Here is a 14,651-nt window from a genome sequence, read left to right as displayed (position 1 = left end):
TCAGATGCTTGTAACCCGAGAAAGGCCGGCCTCACGTGGCACATTCTGAACTTCCTCGGGTGGTTAGATGGCTGCGCCCGGGACTGCGGCGCACACTCGCCTGCAGGGGAGGGCTCTCCATGTGCCGCCGCAGCTGCTGTGGCTGCTGCCGGCGTCTCTCGGGCAGATTTCCGGGAGGGGGTGGGGGGAGGGTTCTTCCCCCCCCCCCAGTCTCTTTTCTTCCTTTCTATTTTAAAATTGACCAATTTCCTTTGATGTTTCTGCTCTTAGGGTGGAAAATTACAAAACTTTTTTTTTTTTAAGAAAAACCAAAAGAAAAGATTTAAAAATAAGATTATGATCCCTCGGTTTTTTGTTTGGTTGCATTGTGTATGTGTCTAACTTCCTGGAGTTACTTTTTTTGGGGTTGGTGTTTTTTACTGTCCTTCCCGCTAAATCTATTTCCCTGCTCTGTTTTTTAATGATTTTCTTTTTATCAGCCCCTTAAGTTGGGTTACCCCGGTCTTAAAAAGCAGAAAGGCAGGCGGGCTGGAAGGACTGGAGCTCCAGAGGGGGAAGGGAGGCTGGGGAAAGGAGAAAGGAAGGGGCACCGGGAAAGAGAGGGGGAGGGGCGATAAAAAAAATTAGGGGCCACCGGCTACCAGAGGGAAGGGGGCGGGGAGACGGATGGAGGGAGAGACAGGAAAATTTAGGAGCCACGGGCTACGGGAGGGCAGGGAGGAGGGGAGAAGAGTGGGGGAGGAGGACTGTCGGGTAAAGCTGCGCCCAGACTTAGGAGAAAACAAGACGCTCAAGTCCCGCCCTCCCGTAGTGAAAGCCCGGCCCGAGTTTTTCAGAGCTCTTTTGTAGCGGCTGGCTGGCTGATTCTCACTCAGCCCGTCTCGTGTCCACAATGCAAGGTCACTAGAGAAAGCAGGCAAGGGAACTTAACATAGCCGGCTACTTCTTGGTAACTGATTTGTAATGGACATTGTGTTAGATAATGTCTGCTTCATCTTGGCAGCTCCAGGTGAGGAGATTGTTGTTGTTGTTGTTGTTTTAAGAAATAAAAATAAAAGTTACTAGGACGCCTTCTCCCAGCTTGGAAACAGAAAGTCCCGGGGCCATGTGCGGGGCTGGAGGGGGAGGGGGAGGAGGGTGGTGGCTGTAGAAAATCCCGAAGGCCTGACGGCCGGAGAGATAAAGTGGGAGGGGAGGAGGTGGGGGTGAAGTGGGGGAGTTCTGTCCTTTGCAAAAGAAAAAAAATGATTTGCTTTTCAATAGGGGTCAGGTCACCCTGGGCCTGGATTAGTGGAGCTGAGTGCCTGGGAGGGGGCTTGTGTGTGTGGGGAAGACGGAAAGAAAAAACAAATTAGGAGACACGGGCTACGGGAGGTCCCAGACCCTCTCCAAAGTGACCACGTTTAAGTCCACTACGAGGAAAAGTACAACTCCATTACCGCGGCACTTTTTTTCAAGAGCACAGCTGTTGTATGAAGTGCACGAGGTTAAAAAAAAGTTAAAGGAACAATCTAATTCTTAACACGATGAGTTACTAGGCATGTAATTTATGTTTCCAAATCAGCCCCGGGATGCCATTTGTAGGCCAACGAGAAATGGGGATGCTCAGAATGCTTGACCTTTGACGTGAGACAAAGTACACAAATGGGTAATCTAAAAGCAGCCCTTTTTTATTAAACAAGATGATAACCTCATCCAGCCGGGCCGGCTCTGTTACATTCAGTATCATGAGGTCTCTTACCCGTTAGATCAGGGCTTCGGGAGTTCTGTTATCTGCCGCAGATTCCTGGTGGGTGAAACCTATCTGCACCCCTTCTTAGTCATGTGGAAGGATATGCTCAATTTCGCTTGCTGAAAATAAAAATGTAATTTCTCCGCCCCATCTACATTCAAGGAGTCCCAGAAATGACCCACAGAAGAGTCCTGTTCATTAGCTCTCTTGGAGATGGGAACCTTTTATGTAGCTTAATTTAGCTGTGGAGACCAGGACACCCTTAGAAATTCACTGGTGACACAAAAACTTAATAGGTCATGTTGTGCATCATCCGAAGCCACCCTGTGCAGGACACTCAGGTCCTGCTGTGCTGTGCATTTTATTAAGTGTATTCTCCCAAGGCCTTCCATTCCTGTTGAACCGGGCTGGAGTGGCTAGACCCCGGGCAGGATTCCTTCCTGGAGAGCGAGCCCTGTGGCTCCTGCCTGAAAGGCAGGTACCAACTTTGGTCAGTCAGGACGCTCCCTTGTCCGGCCTTGGCCCCGGGACCAATCCTGAGGGGACTGGTGGCCCCACAGCAGTAGGCTGGTGATTGATGGCCCCACGGACTGGCTATGTGCTATACGGTGGCTCTTTTGGTCCCAGTCTCCTGGCGCAGGGCTGGGCTGCCTGGACCTCTGACCACTCCCCTTCACCCAGACCTCTGGCGGCTCTCTCACACGGGCCTTGGTCTCCCTTCCCAGGTAGGGATGTCTAATCTCTCTCCACACTCAGACCCAGCTCCCCAGAGTTCTTCCTCCATTACCTGTCAGACACTTATACCCCTGCTGGGTGTTGAATGGAGGCACCTACCTTCTCCATAGCCCAGGGTAATCTGACCATTTCTAAAAAACCCAGGTCCCCAAGGGTTTTAAACCCAAAAAACTCAAGAAATATTAAAATGTTTGCCTTCTGCCCATTATTAGGAAAATGGGATTTGAGTGAAGCTTAGCTTCAGGCCAGGGATTTTGTTAGTAAATGTAAAATGTAAAATATAACCCCAGCAAACTTTTTATTAATCTTCTGTAACTTATTTTGAGTGGTCTGACTGGGAATGTTAAAAATGTATTCTGCAGTTACTTTCAAATATGTGCTTTTTAAAAGATTTGCTACATCCTTAAATATGCATGTATATATTTTTAAGAAGTTATCTTGGGGTTAACACTTTTAAAATTGCTTGTGAAGTGAATTTTTATATACCAAATCTTATTTTTCCATGGACTTTTATTAAAAAATTGGAGACATGTTTCTCTGGGAAATGAATATTTCCTATTTTTAAACTCACTAAGCCATCAAGAAAAAAAGCTTCCATATACATAAACGGAAAGGAAAGGGTCATACATGAAAGTATATTTACAGTTTTAAAGCTTTATTTTAATTTTAACAAGATTATTAATGAAAATGGAATGCAGTAGAACAATTTAACAACTATGTGTAAAGCATTTGTCTAAATACTGGGAATATAAATATGCCAGGGAGAAGAGCTCACATTCTTATTGAGAAGGTCAGCATATACTATATACATATATACATATACAAAATATACATATACATACAATCGTGCAGTGTACATTTATGTATATTGTGTATGTGTGTATATGTCAGTATATAGTCAGCTAGAATTGTGATTAGAATGGCTAAATGGGCCTTAAATGTGTATATGTGTGTATATGTCAGTATATAGTCAGCTAGAATTGTGATTAGAATGGCTAAATGTGGCCTACAAGGTATACTCTTTTGAACTATTTTTCTTCTATATTAAAAAGTAGATAGTGCATTAAGTGCAGTGTATAGAGTATTGGACCTTGAGTCAGAAGGACCTGAGTTCAAATGTGACTCCCATTTGTTAGCTGGGTGACTCTGGGTGAATCACTTTAAATGCTGCCTGCCTCAGTTTTCACATTTGTAAAATGGGGATAATAGTAGCACTTTATCTTCCAGGATTGTTGAGAGGATCAAATGAGATAGTAATTAACTTAGCACAGTGCCTGGCATACAGTAAGTGCTATATTATTAATTATTATTATTGTTATTTTCAATTACAGTTGTAATCCTTGTGTATGGTTTAAAATATTCAAATTACCCAATTGTACTTCACAAAGCTAGGCTTTAGTTACATGTGAACCAAGAATTACCAGAAATGCAAGCTGGTTTTCAAAGAAACAGAGGAACTAGAGACCAAATTGTTTGGAGTATGGCAATAGCAAGGGAATTCTAGAAAAACATCTGTTTCTACTACTAAGGCCTTTGTGTGTATTACTACCCAATGTGATGTCCTCCAAGAAGTAGGAGTACCCAGGTCAGCTTACTTGTCTCCTGAGGAGCTTGTATGCAGGTCAAGAAGCAAAATTAGAATCAAACAGTGGAACAACTGGTTGATTTAAGATTGGGAAAGGTGTACAAGTATATTGTTATCTTACTTAATTAACTTATTTGCAAAGTACATATGTGGTGAAATTCCAGGCTGGATAAATCAAAATCTAGAATTAAACATGCTAGAAGAAATATCAACTGTTTTGTATATGCAGATGATACATTCTAATGACAAAAAGTGAAGAGGAATCAAGAAGGCTCTTGAAGAGGAGAAAGAGGAGAATGGAAAAGCTGGCTTATAGCTTAACATTAAAAACAAAAAAAACTTAAGATCTTGATAACTGGGCCCATTTATACAAGGGACTTGTTGGCAAATAGAGGGAGAGAAAATGCAAGCAATGTCAGACTTTATATTCTTGGGCTCAAAGATCACTACAAATAGCAACTGCAGCCATAAGATTTTTTTTTTTTTTTAGGCTGGGGTTAAGTGACTTGCCCAGGGTCACACAGCTAGGAAGTGTTAAGTGTCTGAGACCAGATTTGAACTCAGGTCCTCCTGAATTCAGGGCTGGTGCTCTATCCACTTCACCACCTAGCTGCCCCCTGCAGCCATAAAATTAAAAGGTATTTTCTCCTTGAGAGGAAAAGTATGGCAAATCTAGACAACATACTAAAAAACCGAGACATCACCTTGCCAACAAAGGTTCATATGATGAAAGTTGTGATTTTTCCATGAGAATTGGAGTATAAGGAAAGCTCAGTGGTACAGAATTGAAATTTTAAAATTGTGATGCTGAAGAAGAATATGAGGTTGGACAGACTTCAGGAGATAAAAAGTCTGCATTGTCCACGCTGTGCTGTGGTTCGTGAGTCCAGCGTGACTGAATGATTCTGGATTTTGCCTTCTTCCCTCTGCATCTCTTTCTATGCACCTGCCTCCCTGTTATTGTAAAGATCTTGGTGAAAACCCAGGTAAAGTCCTTGGTAAACCTTAAAGCTCCATACAAAGCTGTATCATTATTCTGGACCAGTATGCCTCGGAGGACAGCCCTGGATGGAGAATCAGAATCAGCACCATCCAAATCCCAGCTTCACTCTTTAATAGATGGCTAAATTGACCCAGTGAAAACAGTGTTGGACTTGAAATTTGCATAGCCCTCATTTCTTTCTTCTTTTTTAAATTTTTTTTTTTTTTTGGTAGCCCTCATTTCAAATCTTGCCTCAAATACTGAGTATGAGTATTTTAGCTGTGTGACTTTTGGCAAATCCTTCAATTTCAACCTTCAAGCTTCAATTTCAACTTCAGTTTTTTCATTTGTAAAATGGGTATATAAAAAGGATAACCTGCCCCCTGGGATTGTTGTGAAGATCAAACTTTCTATAGTTTTCCTACTTTTGCTCACTTTACATCTCTCTATAAGAGTCTTCCCAGTTTTCTCTTTTTAGATCTTTAAACACAATGTAAATGCTAGCTATTTATTCTATGGATGGATTAGACAGGTCATTTTTATATTGGCCTCCACTTCCTCATCTGTCAAATGACAGTTAGACTAGAAGGCTCCTAAGGTGCCTTCCACAAGTAGGAATACTTCCTGCTCACTTTGGCTGATTTTAGATTAGTTCTCTGCCAGCATCCTTTCTACAGCCTCATCTCCTTTGAAGTTCACTCTGAACACATCTATCAGATCCTTGTGGCAGCTGTTTATCAGGTCATTCTATACTTTCTCAAAGATTTTTAGTACTTGGCTCATAGTCTCTCTTTCCAGTCCAACCTCTACCCTTTAAACAAAAAATCTGAACAATAAATAAAATGAACATTTCCATAAACAGTAGAAGAGAGAGATTATAATAGCTAATTTTAATATAATGCTTTAAAATATATTTACAAATATATTTTATTCTTACAACAACACTGGGTGGATAAGTGCTACTGGTATACTTATTTTATAGAGGAAAAAAATCAGTCAAATAGACTTTAAGTCTACAATGGAGGTTGTGACTTCAAGTAAGAAGGGTCTGAGGCTGAATTTGAACTCAGATCTTTCTGACTACATCCAATACTCTGCCCATTCATTCCACCACCTAGCTTTTAAAATACATGATATTTTATACATATAACATGATGCAGATACATATATAATTTTCTTTTAAAATGTATAATACGTAAAACATTTTTTCTCAAGATGTCCTGCATATCAGTCATTGTTTCTGGCCTTTATATTTTCTTCTTTGCATTAAAAAATACTTCAGTGTTAATAACACTTTGTCATTAGAATGGTATCATCTGCATATCCAAGGCCTGATAATAAAAATACTTTTGTTTTTTCTTTCTCTTCCCATCCTATAGCTAACTCTCCTGGCAACAGCCCAATTAAAAGAAGAAAAAACCCAATCAAAATCTTTTGTAACAAATAAGCATAGTTACTCAAAATAATTTCCCACACGATTTGTATTTCAAAATTCATTTTGAGTCTTTATACTTCTCTGTCAGCCAATAGGCAGCATCCTTGGATCCTTGGATATTGATCAGAGTTCATAAGTCTTTCAAAATTGTTGACCTTATATAAATTTTTCTCCTCGTTCTGCTGACTTTACATTAATCCATACAAATCTTTCTAGTTTTCTGTGAAATCTTCCATTTCATCCTTTTTTATACAAAAATATTATTTCTTTATATCAGTATGACATAATTTGTTCAGCTATTCTTCAACTGATGTGTTCCTCTTTTGTTTTCAGTTTGTTAGTAAAAAATGAACTGAATATTTTTGTCAATATAGGTCCTTTTCTTCTTTCTTTTCTTTGGAGTATAAGCCTAGTAAATGGTCAAATAGTATGAACACAAGCTTACACAATGATCAATTCTGATGGACGTGTCTCTTATCAACAGTGAGATGATTCAGATCAGTTCCAATGATCTTGTGATGGAGAGAGCCATTTATACCCAGAGAGAGAACTGTGGGAACTGAATTTGGATCACTACATAACATTCTCGCTCTTTTTGTTGTTGTTTGCTTGCATTTTATTTTATTTCTCTCTTTTTTTTCCTTTTTGATTTGATTTTTCTTGTGCAGCAAGAGAATTGCATAAATATGTATGGATATATTAGATTTAACATATATTTTACCATGTTTAACATATATTCCTTCCTCCTCCACAGATCTGAGAGGTAAACTATCCTATATTCTTCTAATTTGTGTATAGTATCATTCTTTATGTCTAGATCACGAACCCATTTTGACCTTATTTTGGTATATGATGTCAGTTGTGGGTCAAGACCTAATTTCTGCCAAACTAGTTTCCAATTTTCCCAGCAGTTTTTGTCAGATAGTGAGTTCTTATCCCAAAAGCTGTAACCCCTAAACTTTTAAAATAGGATTTCAATACATATACTCACTATATGCAATATATATATTGATTTTCCATAACTTAGACTTTCATTCAGTCAGCCACACATAGAGAAGGCATCTTTTACAATGTCATCATCCATAGGGGTTTGACTGTTAAAATCAAGAATTCTGGTGTAGTGATTAGAGCACCAGCCCTGAAGTCAGTAGGTCCTAAGTTAAATTGGCCTCAGACACTTAACACTTCCTGGCTGTGTTACCCTGGTCAAGGTACTTGATCCCAATTGCCTCAATGACAACAACAATAAAATAATAATAAAAAAAAAAATTTAAATTCAAGAATTCTAAAATACCTCTATCCATCAATCCATAACATCCTAACTTGTCTTTCTTTTAACCAGACCTCCATTTTTTCCACTGTACTACAAAGATCTTGTAAGCACTTTCTTAGCTTTACTACCTTCCTAATTTTGACTCTACAGTTAATAAGTTTCTTTTGCAGTCAAGTCCTTTGTCCTATCCATCAATCAGCAAACATTTATTAAGCACCTCAAAGTAACCATTTTATTCTTCCCTAATTGATTCTCAGTGGTGTTTATCAAAGCAGCCTTTGGAAACCTCTTCTGTCCTTAACCCTCCCAGAGCACTATTTATCCCACTCTCTCCACCAAGACCTTGCTTCAAACTTTAAAAAAAATCCCTTCATTTCGTTTTTTCTTCTTCCCTGCTTTACAACTTAAAACTTTTGGACATAATTTCCTATTCTTACTTCCTTTGCTCTAGTTTCTAAAGAAGAGGTGGATCTCTCCAAAGTTGATCAACTTGTACCTTTATCCCATCACTTCCCAATTATTCTAGCCCAACTCATTCTTCTGACTCCTTCCCTGCTACTTACTTGGCCTTTCTTGTCATCCCTTCAGATTTTTATCCTATGTGAAACTCTTAGAAAAGGCTATCTACACCTACTCACTACTTAGGTCACTTGATTCTCTGCACCCTGTAATCCAGCTTCTCATCTCCTCTAGTAATTGACCAAATTGAATGGCCTCTTCTTATTTTTCTTGAGTTTTCCTCAACATTTGACACCGTAAAATCACCTGGATATTTCCTTTTATTTTAGTATTTAGTGATGTTGCTTTATCTCCTTTGCTTGATTCTCATCCAAGCCTTGCCACCCAATTCAGTGAACTTCGAATCTCTCTCCCGAATTCTCTCCTTCACTTCCCTTTTTATCTCGTGGTGACATTTTTTCCTATGAGTTTTAACTATTATCTCTAAGCAAATAACTCCCATATCATATATTTAGTCCCAGTGTCTAACCTAAATTTTGTTTTCACCTCATGTAGTGAATATTTTGAATTGTGGAAGCCCTGTAGACATTTCAATATTTCCAATGTAGAATTTATTCTCCTACCTTGGTGCCCCAAATGGCCCCTTATTTCTAACTACTCTGTTTCTGTCAAATAGTCCATCTTGCTTCTGGACACCTAGGTTCTCTGGATAGCGTACCATATGTCATTTCCAAAAAGGGATTGTTTTGTTTCCTCTTTACCTACATATATCCTCTTGGGTTTTTTTTTTTAAATTTATTGCTATAGCTAACATTTCTAGCACTATGTTAAATAGTAAGTTATCTCAATGTGTTTAAAATGGAATTTATCTTCACCACCCCTCTTCCTCACCACCCTGTTTCTGTCCTCATTGTTTTTCTCTCCACATATTCACTTAGTTGTTAGGCCAGGTAACTTCACCTCCAGCTCTGCTTTACATCTATTCCCTTTTTTCCACTCACCTGTACCAGTCTAGTTCAGGCCCTTAATCCTTCTTAACTGGACAATCCAAGTGACCTCTTAATTGATCTTTCTTCAAACACTCCATAGCTGCCAACTTGGTACTTTTGAACTGTATACCTAACCATATTATTCTCGTATTGAAAAAACTTTGATGGTTGCTAGTTTTAGCTAGAATAAAGTGCAAACTCTTCTGACTCCAGCTTACCTACCTTTGTAGCACGATTGTGGTCCAGTCAACCTGGCCTGTGATTGACCCACTTCATTTCTCATAGATCTTATATCTTTCACAGTTGTTTTCCTTAATAATGTTGTAGTAGTAAAAATTGTTTTTTGGGACCTGCTCAGATAGCCTGGTACTCTGTATCCATCCCTTGTCACTTCTCACAGTGCAATATTTCATGATATTCATATACTTTGATTTGCCCTGCCATTCTCCAGTTGGTGATAGTCCTTTTGTTTCAAGTTTTTGCTAAAAAAAAAAAAAAAAAATCTTTAAATATTTTTGAAAACATATTTTTTCTTTGATATCTCTAGAGTATAAAAGAAGGAAACAGGCTCTTATTAGGCACTTGCCATGTGTTACTTTAAGCACTTTACAAATATTATTTCATTTAATCTTAACAGCAACTCTGGGAGACAGGTGCTATTGTTCCCCTTTTATAGTTGAGGAAACTGAAACAAAAAGAGGTTAGATTATCTTTCCAGGGTCCCACAGTATGTGTCTCAGGCCAAATCAGCTTAAGTCATGCTAACCTGAGAGTTAACGCTCTAACCATCAGTCCTAACTGCCTGTCCTGCTAGCACAGTAATTATGTCTCTGGTTCAGAGGTATAACATATTGCCTTTGGAAGTGATTGTATTAGCCTTTTAATGGTATATCTCCCAGGGACCAAGTGTTCTGTAAAGTGAGGCACAATGGAATAGGAACTAAAGGAAAATGTGGGCGATCCAGTAAAATGTTCATCTTTTTCTTAAAAGATGAAAGCCAAAGTTGCCCCAAATGGCTTTGTTATTACCCATAAGTCCATGATCTAGGTCGTCCATGTGGAGCTGGTTGATTGAGAATCCTGTTATCTTGGTAATATTATAAGGAGTTGAATTTCTGTTTAAGACTTCAGTTATTAATATTTAACATGTATGGGATTGCCTGTCATCTAGGGGAGGGGGTAGAGGGAGGGAGGGGAAAATTCAGAAAAGAAGTGAGTAGAAGGGACAATATTGTAAAAAAAAAAAAAAAAAAAAAAAAAAAAAAAAAACTACCCATGCGTATGTACTGTCAAAAAATTATAATTATAAAATTAATAAAAAAAAAGACTTCAATTATTTCTTCCGAATGCCCCTTGGCATCTGTCTCATTGTGGATAAGTTTGAGGATTCATTGATTAGCTTGTGTTTGGGTGGTCCCTAATAGGAAGTAACAGTTCCTTTTTTGGCCTTGTATCCTTTCCTGAGCTCAGATTGGAGGCCAGGGTGGATGGAGCATATTTTGGTCCCCGTAGGGGAAACCTGCTCCTGTTACAGGCCTTCAGAGATTGACAGACGTCCTTTCCAATAGGGTAGCAGTCAAGGCAGTGGCAAAACATTTAGACTTTGTGAGGGCTGAATTGTTGGCTCAGAATGCCACTCAGCCCCAGGGTGACTCTCAATGACTTGTTAGTGATGGAAAAGGGAACTTAAATGTCCCAAATGGTGGAAGCTCTGAATCCCAGCTCTGCAGACCAGCGTGGGGAACGTCTGGCCTGTGTGCTGTATAAGGTCCTAGAATCCATTTGGTAAGGAACCACAGGTGATGAGGAACTGAAGTAGGTCCAACACCCTTGCACTGCTTGAGTTTTGAAGTTGATAATTTGGCATGGCCCTTAGCAGAAAAAAGGTTCCCCACCCCTGCTCCAGATGCACACCGGGGAAAGTTCCTCAGGATTATCAGTGTTGCATTTGCCTTTTTATTAATCCCAGGTTTGGCTTGTGAGCCCTGTCTTTCTGAAAGAGGAGAGTTCCCGAACAATGTCAGGCTCTTACAGAAGTAGGTGTATAGACCTATTGCCCCCAAAGCCAGAGAAGCAGCTGAGGAGGAAAAGTCTTGAAATGGGGAGCAAAAGATCTGAACTTTGCTCTTGACCATGATCATGATTTATTTGTAGAGGTCAGATCCTAGGAAGGGGCTGCTTACCTAGTAGCCCTAAGGATATTTTCCTTCCAAAGGAATCTAAGACCTTAATATAGACCTAGATATATCTCTGAATAGACATATTACTGTCCAGCAATCTCAAGTTCCTTTACCTTTGGGGAAGTGGGGGGAAGGGGAAGGCTGGTGTGGTTTCTGGAATTAAAGAAGGATAGAGAATAATATAAGATGGAAGGAGGATTGTATCCATTGCTTATAGACCCTTTTAAATCCTTTTTGATGTTTTTTTGCATGTTCTGTGAAATGAAATAAAGGCTCTCCACCAGATAGATATATTTCTACTGTAAGTGCTTATTATATAGGACATTTTTATTCAGACTTAGGCATGAGCTATATTCAAGTTATATTTTGAGTAAGGCAACTCTAGATAGGGGCAAAACAAGCCACAGAAAGAATAATTTGCAATGGCCCCAAAGACTAAACCTGGTCTCTCTCTATATATATATATGTCTAGTCCCTTGATACATACATATATGTGTATATGTAGGTATGTGTGTGTGTATGTATTTTTAGGTGTGTGTACATATATATCTGTAGGTATGTGTGTATATATATATATATATCTCTAGATACACATACACATATATATGTGCGTATATGCACACATATATACACACACTTGATATTGGGGACAGAGAAGTATAATATACTGGGATACTAGAAGTTGCATGATGAAACACAAAAGAAAAGGATCCCATTTCATGCTGTGAAGGAAAGGATCGATAGCTTGATTTGAATCTAGCTTTGGTCAGGAAATCAATAAAGGAAGGGAGGGTGTCAGGGTGGGGATTATAATAGCATAGATGCTCATTCTGCTCAGCAAATAAGCTGCTGTGTTTTGCACCCGTTGCAACTTCCAAAGGAGACCTTAGCCTTGACACATAATATTTATTAGAATAATTTAGTGAGGCCATTGAAAAGAAGAGACAATCATAGGAGGAAGGGAAATGGTTGTCCGGCCAGCTGCAGTTTTGAAATTATAAAAGTCTGGCCACTCTAATCTGCCCCCAAATCCAGAAATAAAGGTGCTTAGAATCATAATGAACCTGCCAAATAAATAATAGGAAAGATGACTACAGAAAGTTCTTCTCCTGCTTCCCCTCCCCCAACTAGTCTCTACACAATGAAGCCTTTGGGAGAGTAATCCAGGGCCTATGATCCATTGGAAAATTAGGAAGGCTTCATTAAAGCAAGTGAGAGGGCCCAGTGAACATCAATACAGTATTCTACTCCTTTCTATCCTTTTTTTTTTCATTACTTTTCATGGAAATCTGGTGGGGGAGGAAAGGAGGAGGGTTTTGTTTTTGCCCAAAGCCACAATAATAATTGGCTATAGCCTTAAAGTTCATTCTTTCTACCTGATTTTTACCCACAAATTCGATAAAAACTTAAGTAGATATTTTTTGGATTGATAATCTACCTAAATAGACCAAATATTTTCTTACTATGTAGATCTAACCTAAGCCTCTATGATGCCCTTAAATCCAATTCATACTCAAGTCAAGACTTTACCTTTCTGATATTTTTAGTCCTATTTGAGAACAAAGAATGAACAACCACAAATAACAATGTGATGCACAGATGGTTTGGGCTTTGGGGATAGGAGGAGTACCTGGAGCTGTAAGTAGCTAGGTGGGATTAGGTGGCCACATGGATAAAGGTGGATTGATGCAGATTTTACAAGCTAAATAACATATCTGCAGCCCAATTTTTCATTCTATTTATTTATTTATTTTTGGCCATGCAGTAAAGTCTGGTTGTGCTTTCATTTCTCTCTCATGACATTTCCTTATTCTCCCCTCCTGCCCTTTCACCATGAGATTTTTTTTTTTTTTAAATAAACATAGCTAAGACTTTTGCAAATCTTGGCCTTAGTAAATCAGGGATGGATCTTTTCTGATAACACAAACATGCTTTTTTTTTTTTTTTTTTAAATCATTCTGTTTTTTATGTTCTTATTTTAGATGCTTGGCTGTTATGCAGGTTTTGTTTGGACACGTTTCCTCTTCCCCCACCCCCTTTTTATTTATCAGAACTTTAATTAAGTGATCAAAAGGCCCAAGCTCTTTCTTTTTCATAATCAGATGAGCTTCTACAAATTCATCTTAGAAAATCTATAAAAGCTGACCTTCTACCTTTAATTCATTAAAGGGAATGACCTTTCTCCCTCCTTATTCCTTTTGCTAATGGCCAAGGTAACACACCATAGTGATGCTCCTGAGGCCTGGGGAAGCACCCTGGCACCCACCCCAATCCTTAGGTTATATTTTCAACACTGTTGCAGTTCAGTGCTGGCTTGGGATGGTTCTCTCCATGGTTAACAGCAGAAAAGTCTGTCTTAGCCCAAGAGGTATTTCTTCCCAAGAGTATCGGGATTCCTGGCCTGCTGGGGGGGGGCTCAGCTTGTGCATCTTTGGCCCTTCAAGTAGAAAGTGCACTAAGGGCCTGTCCCTCATGGCCTAAGCTGCTGGTTACGAATTTCCCCTTGCCTAACCCATGGCATGGAAGGTGAAGTACTCCTTTTCCTGTTCTGTCTGTGCTGGGGGTGGAGGGAAGGCAGGGCGAGGCAGGATACAGCCTCTGAAGTGAAACCAGGGCTCTTTGTTGTGTTCTGTGCAAGTGGATGCAGGGAGGACAGAATTCTCTTCCTCAGAGACTTCTCAGAGGCCCCAAAGTGGGATGCCTCGAGTCAGAATCACAGCTGAAGGCACCAAGCTTGTTCTGCACTGTGTGTGTGTGTGGGGGGGGGGGGGGGGAAAGTGGTTCTGGATCCCCAGAGATACAGGGGCTTTCCAGATGAGGAGCAGTTTTTTTTAAAAAGTTATTCATTAGACTAGAAGTTCTCATACTCGGAAGGGGATTTCAGTACCTCTTTATAATCTAAACCTAAAATTGAGAACCTCAAAGAGCTTTTACTTATACAGGTTATGTCTATTAGTATTTATCTTATTACAAATTAAAACAGATTAGTATTTTTCTGAAAATAGTTTTGGTCTTAACTGACCTACTGAAGTGGTAATGGTGATGGGAGGTATCCCTAAGCCATACTTTGAGAACTGCTGATTTAGATAAAAGTACAAGCCAAAAAAAATCTTTAAGGGGACAGTTAAATGGCACAGTGGATAGAGCAACAGGCCTGAAGTCAAGAGGACCTGAGTTTAAATCTGACCTCAGACACTTAACACCTAGCTAAGTGATCCTAAGCAAATCACTTGATCCCAATTGCCTCAGCAAAAAAAAAAAAAAAAAAAAAAAAAAAAAAA

General features: G+C 39.4%; 1 long non-coding RNA gene across 2 annotated transcripts in view; it reads left to right on the top strand.

The window, feature by feature from the left end:
• Positions 1-766: 766 nt before the first annotated feature.
• Positions 767-14,651, top strand: part of LOC141563023 (uncharacterized) — a 29,700-nt gene continuing 15,815 nt past the window's right edge. The window contains exon 1 of one of the 2 annotated variants that reach the window (XR_012488308.1): positions 767-1,009. This is a non-coding gene — a long non-coding RNA (uncharacterized LOC141563023). The remainder of the gene's footprint in view (positions 1,010-14,651) is intronic. The other variant, XR_012488307.1, reaches the window with a different exon arrangement.

Source organism: Sminthopsis crassicaudata, chromosome 3, assembly GCF_048593235.1.
Source record: "Sminthopsis crassicaudata isolate SCR6 chromosome 3, ASM4859323v1, whole genome shotgun sequence".
Classification (NCBI taxonomy): Eukaryota; Metazoa; Chordata; class Mammalia; order Dasyuromorphia; family Dasyuridae; genus Sminthopsis; species Sminthopsis crassicaudata.
The sequence above is the reverse complement of the archived record's forward strand: the minus strand, read 5'-3'. Positions and strand labels throughout refer to the sequence as shown.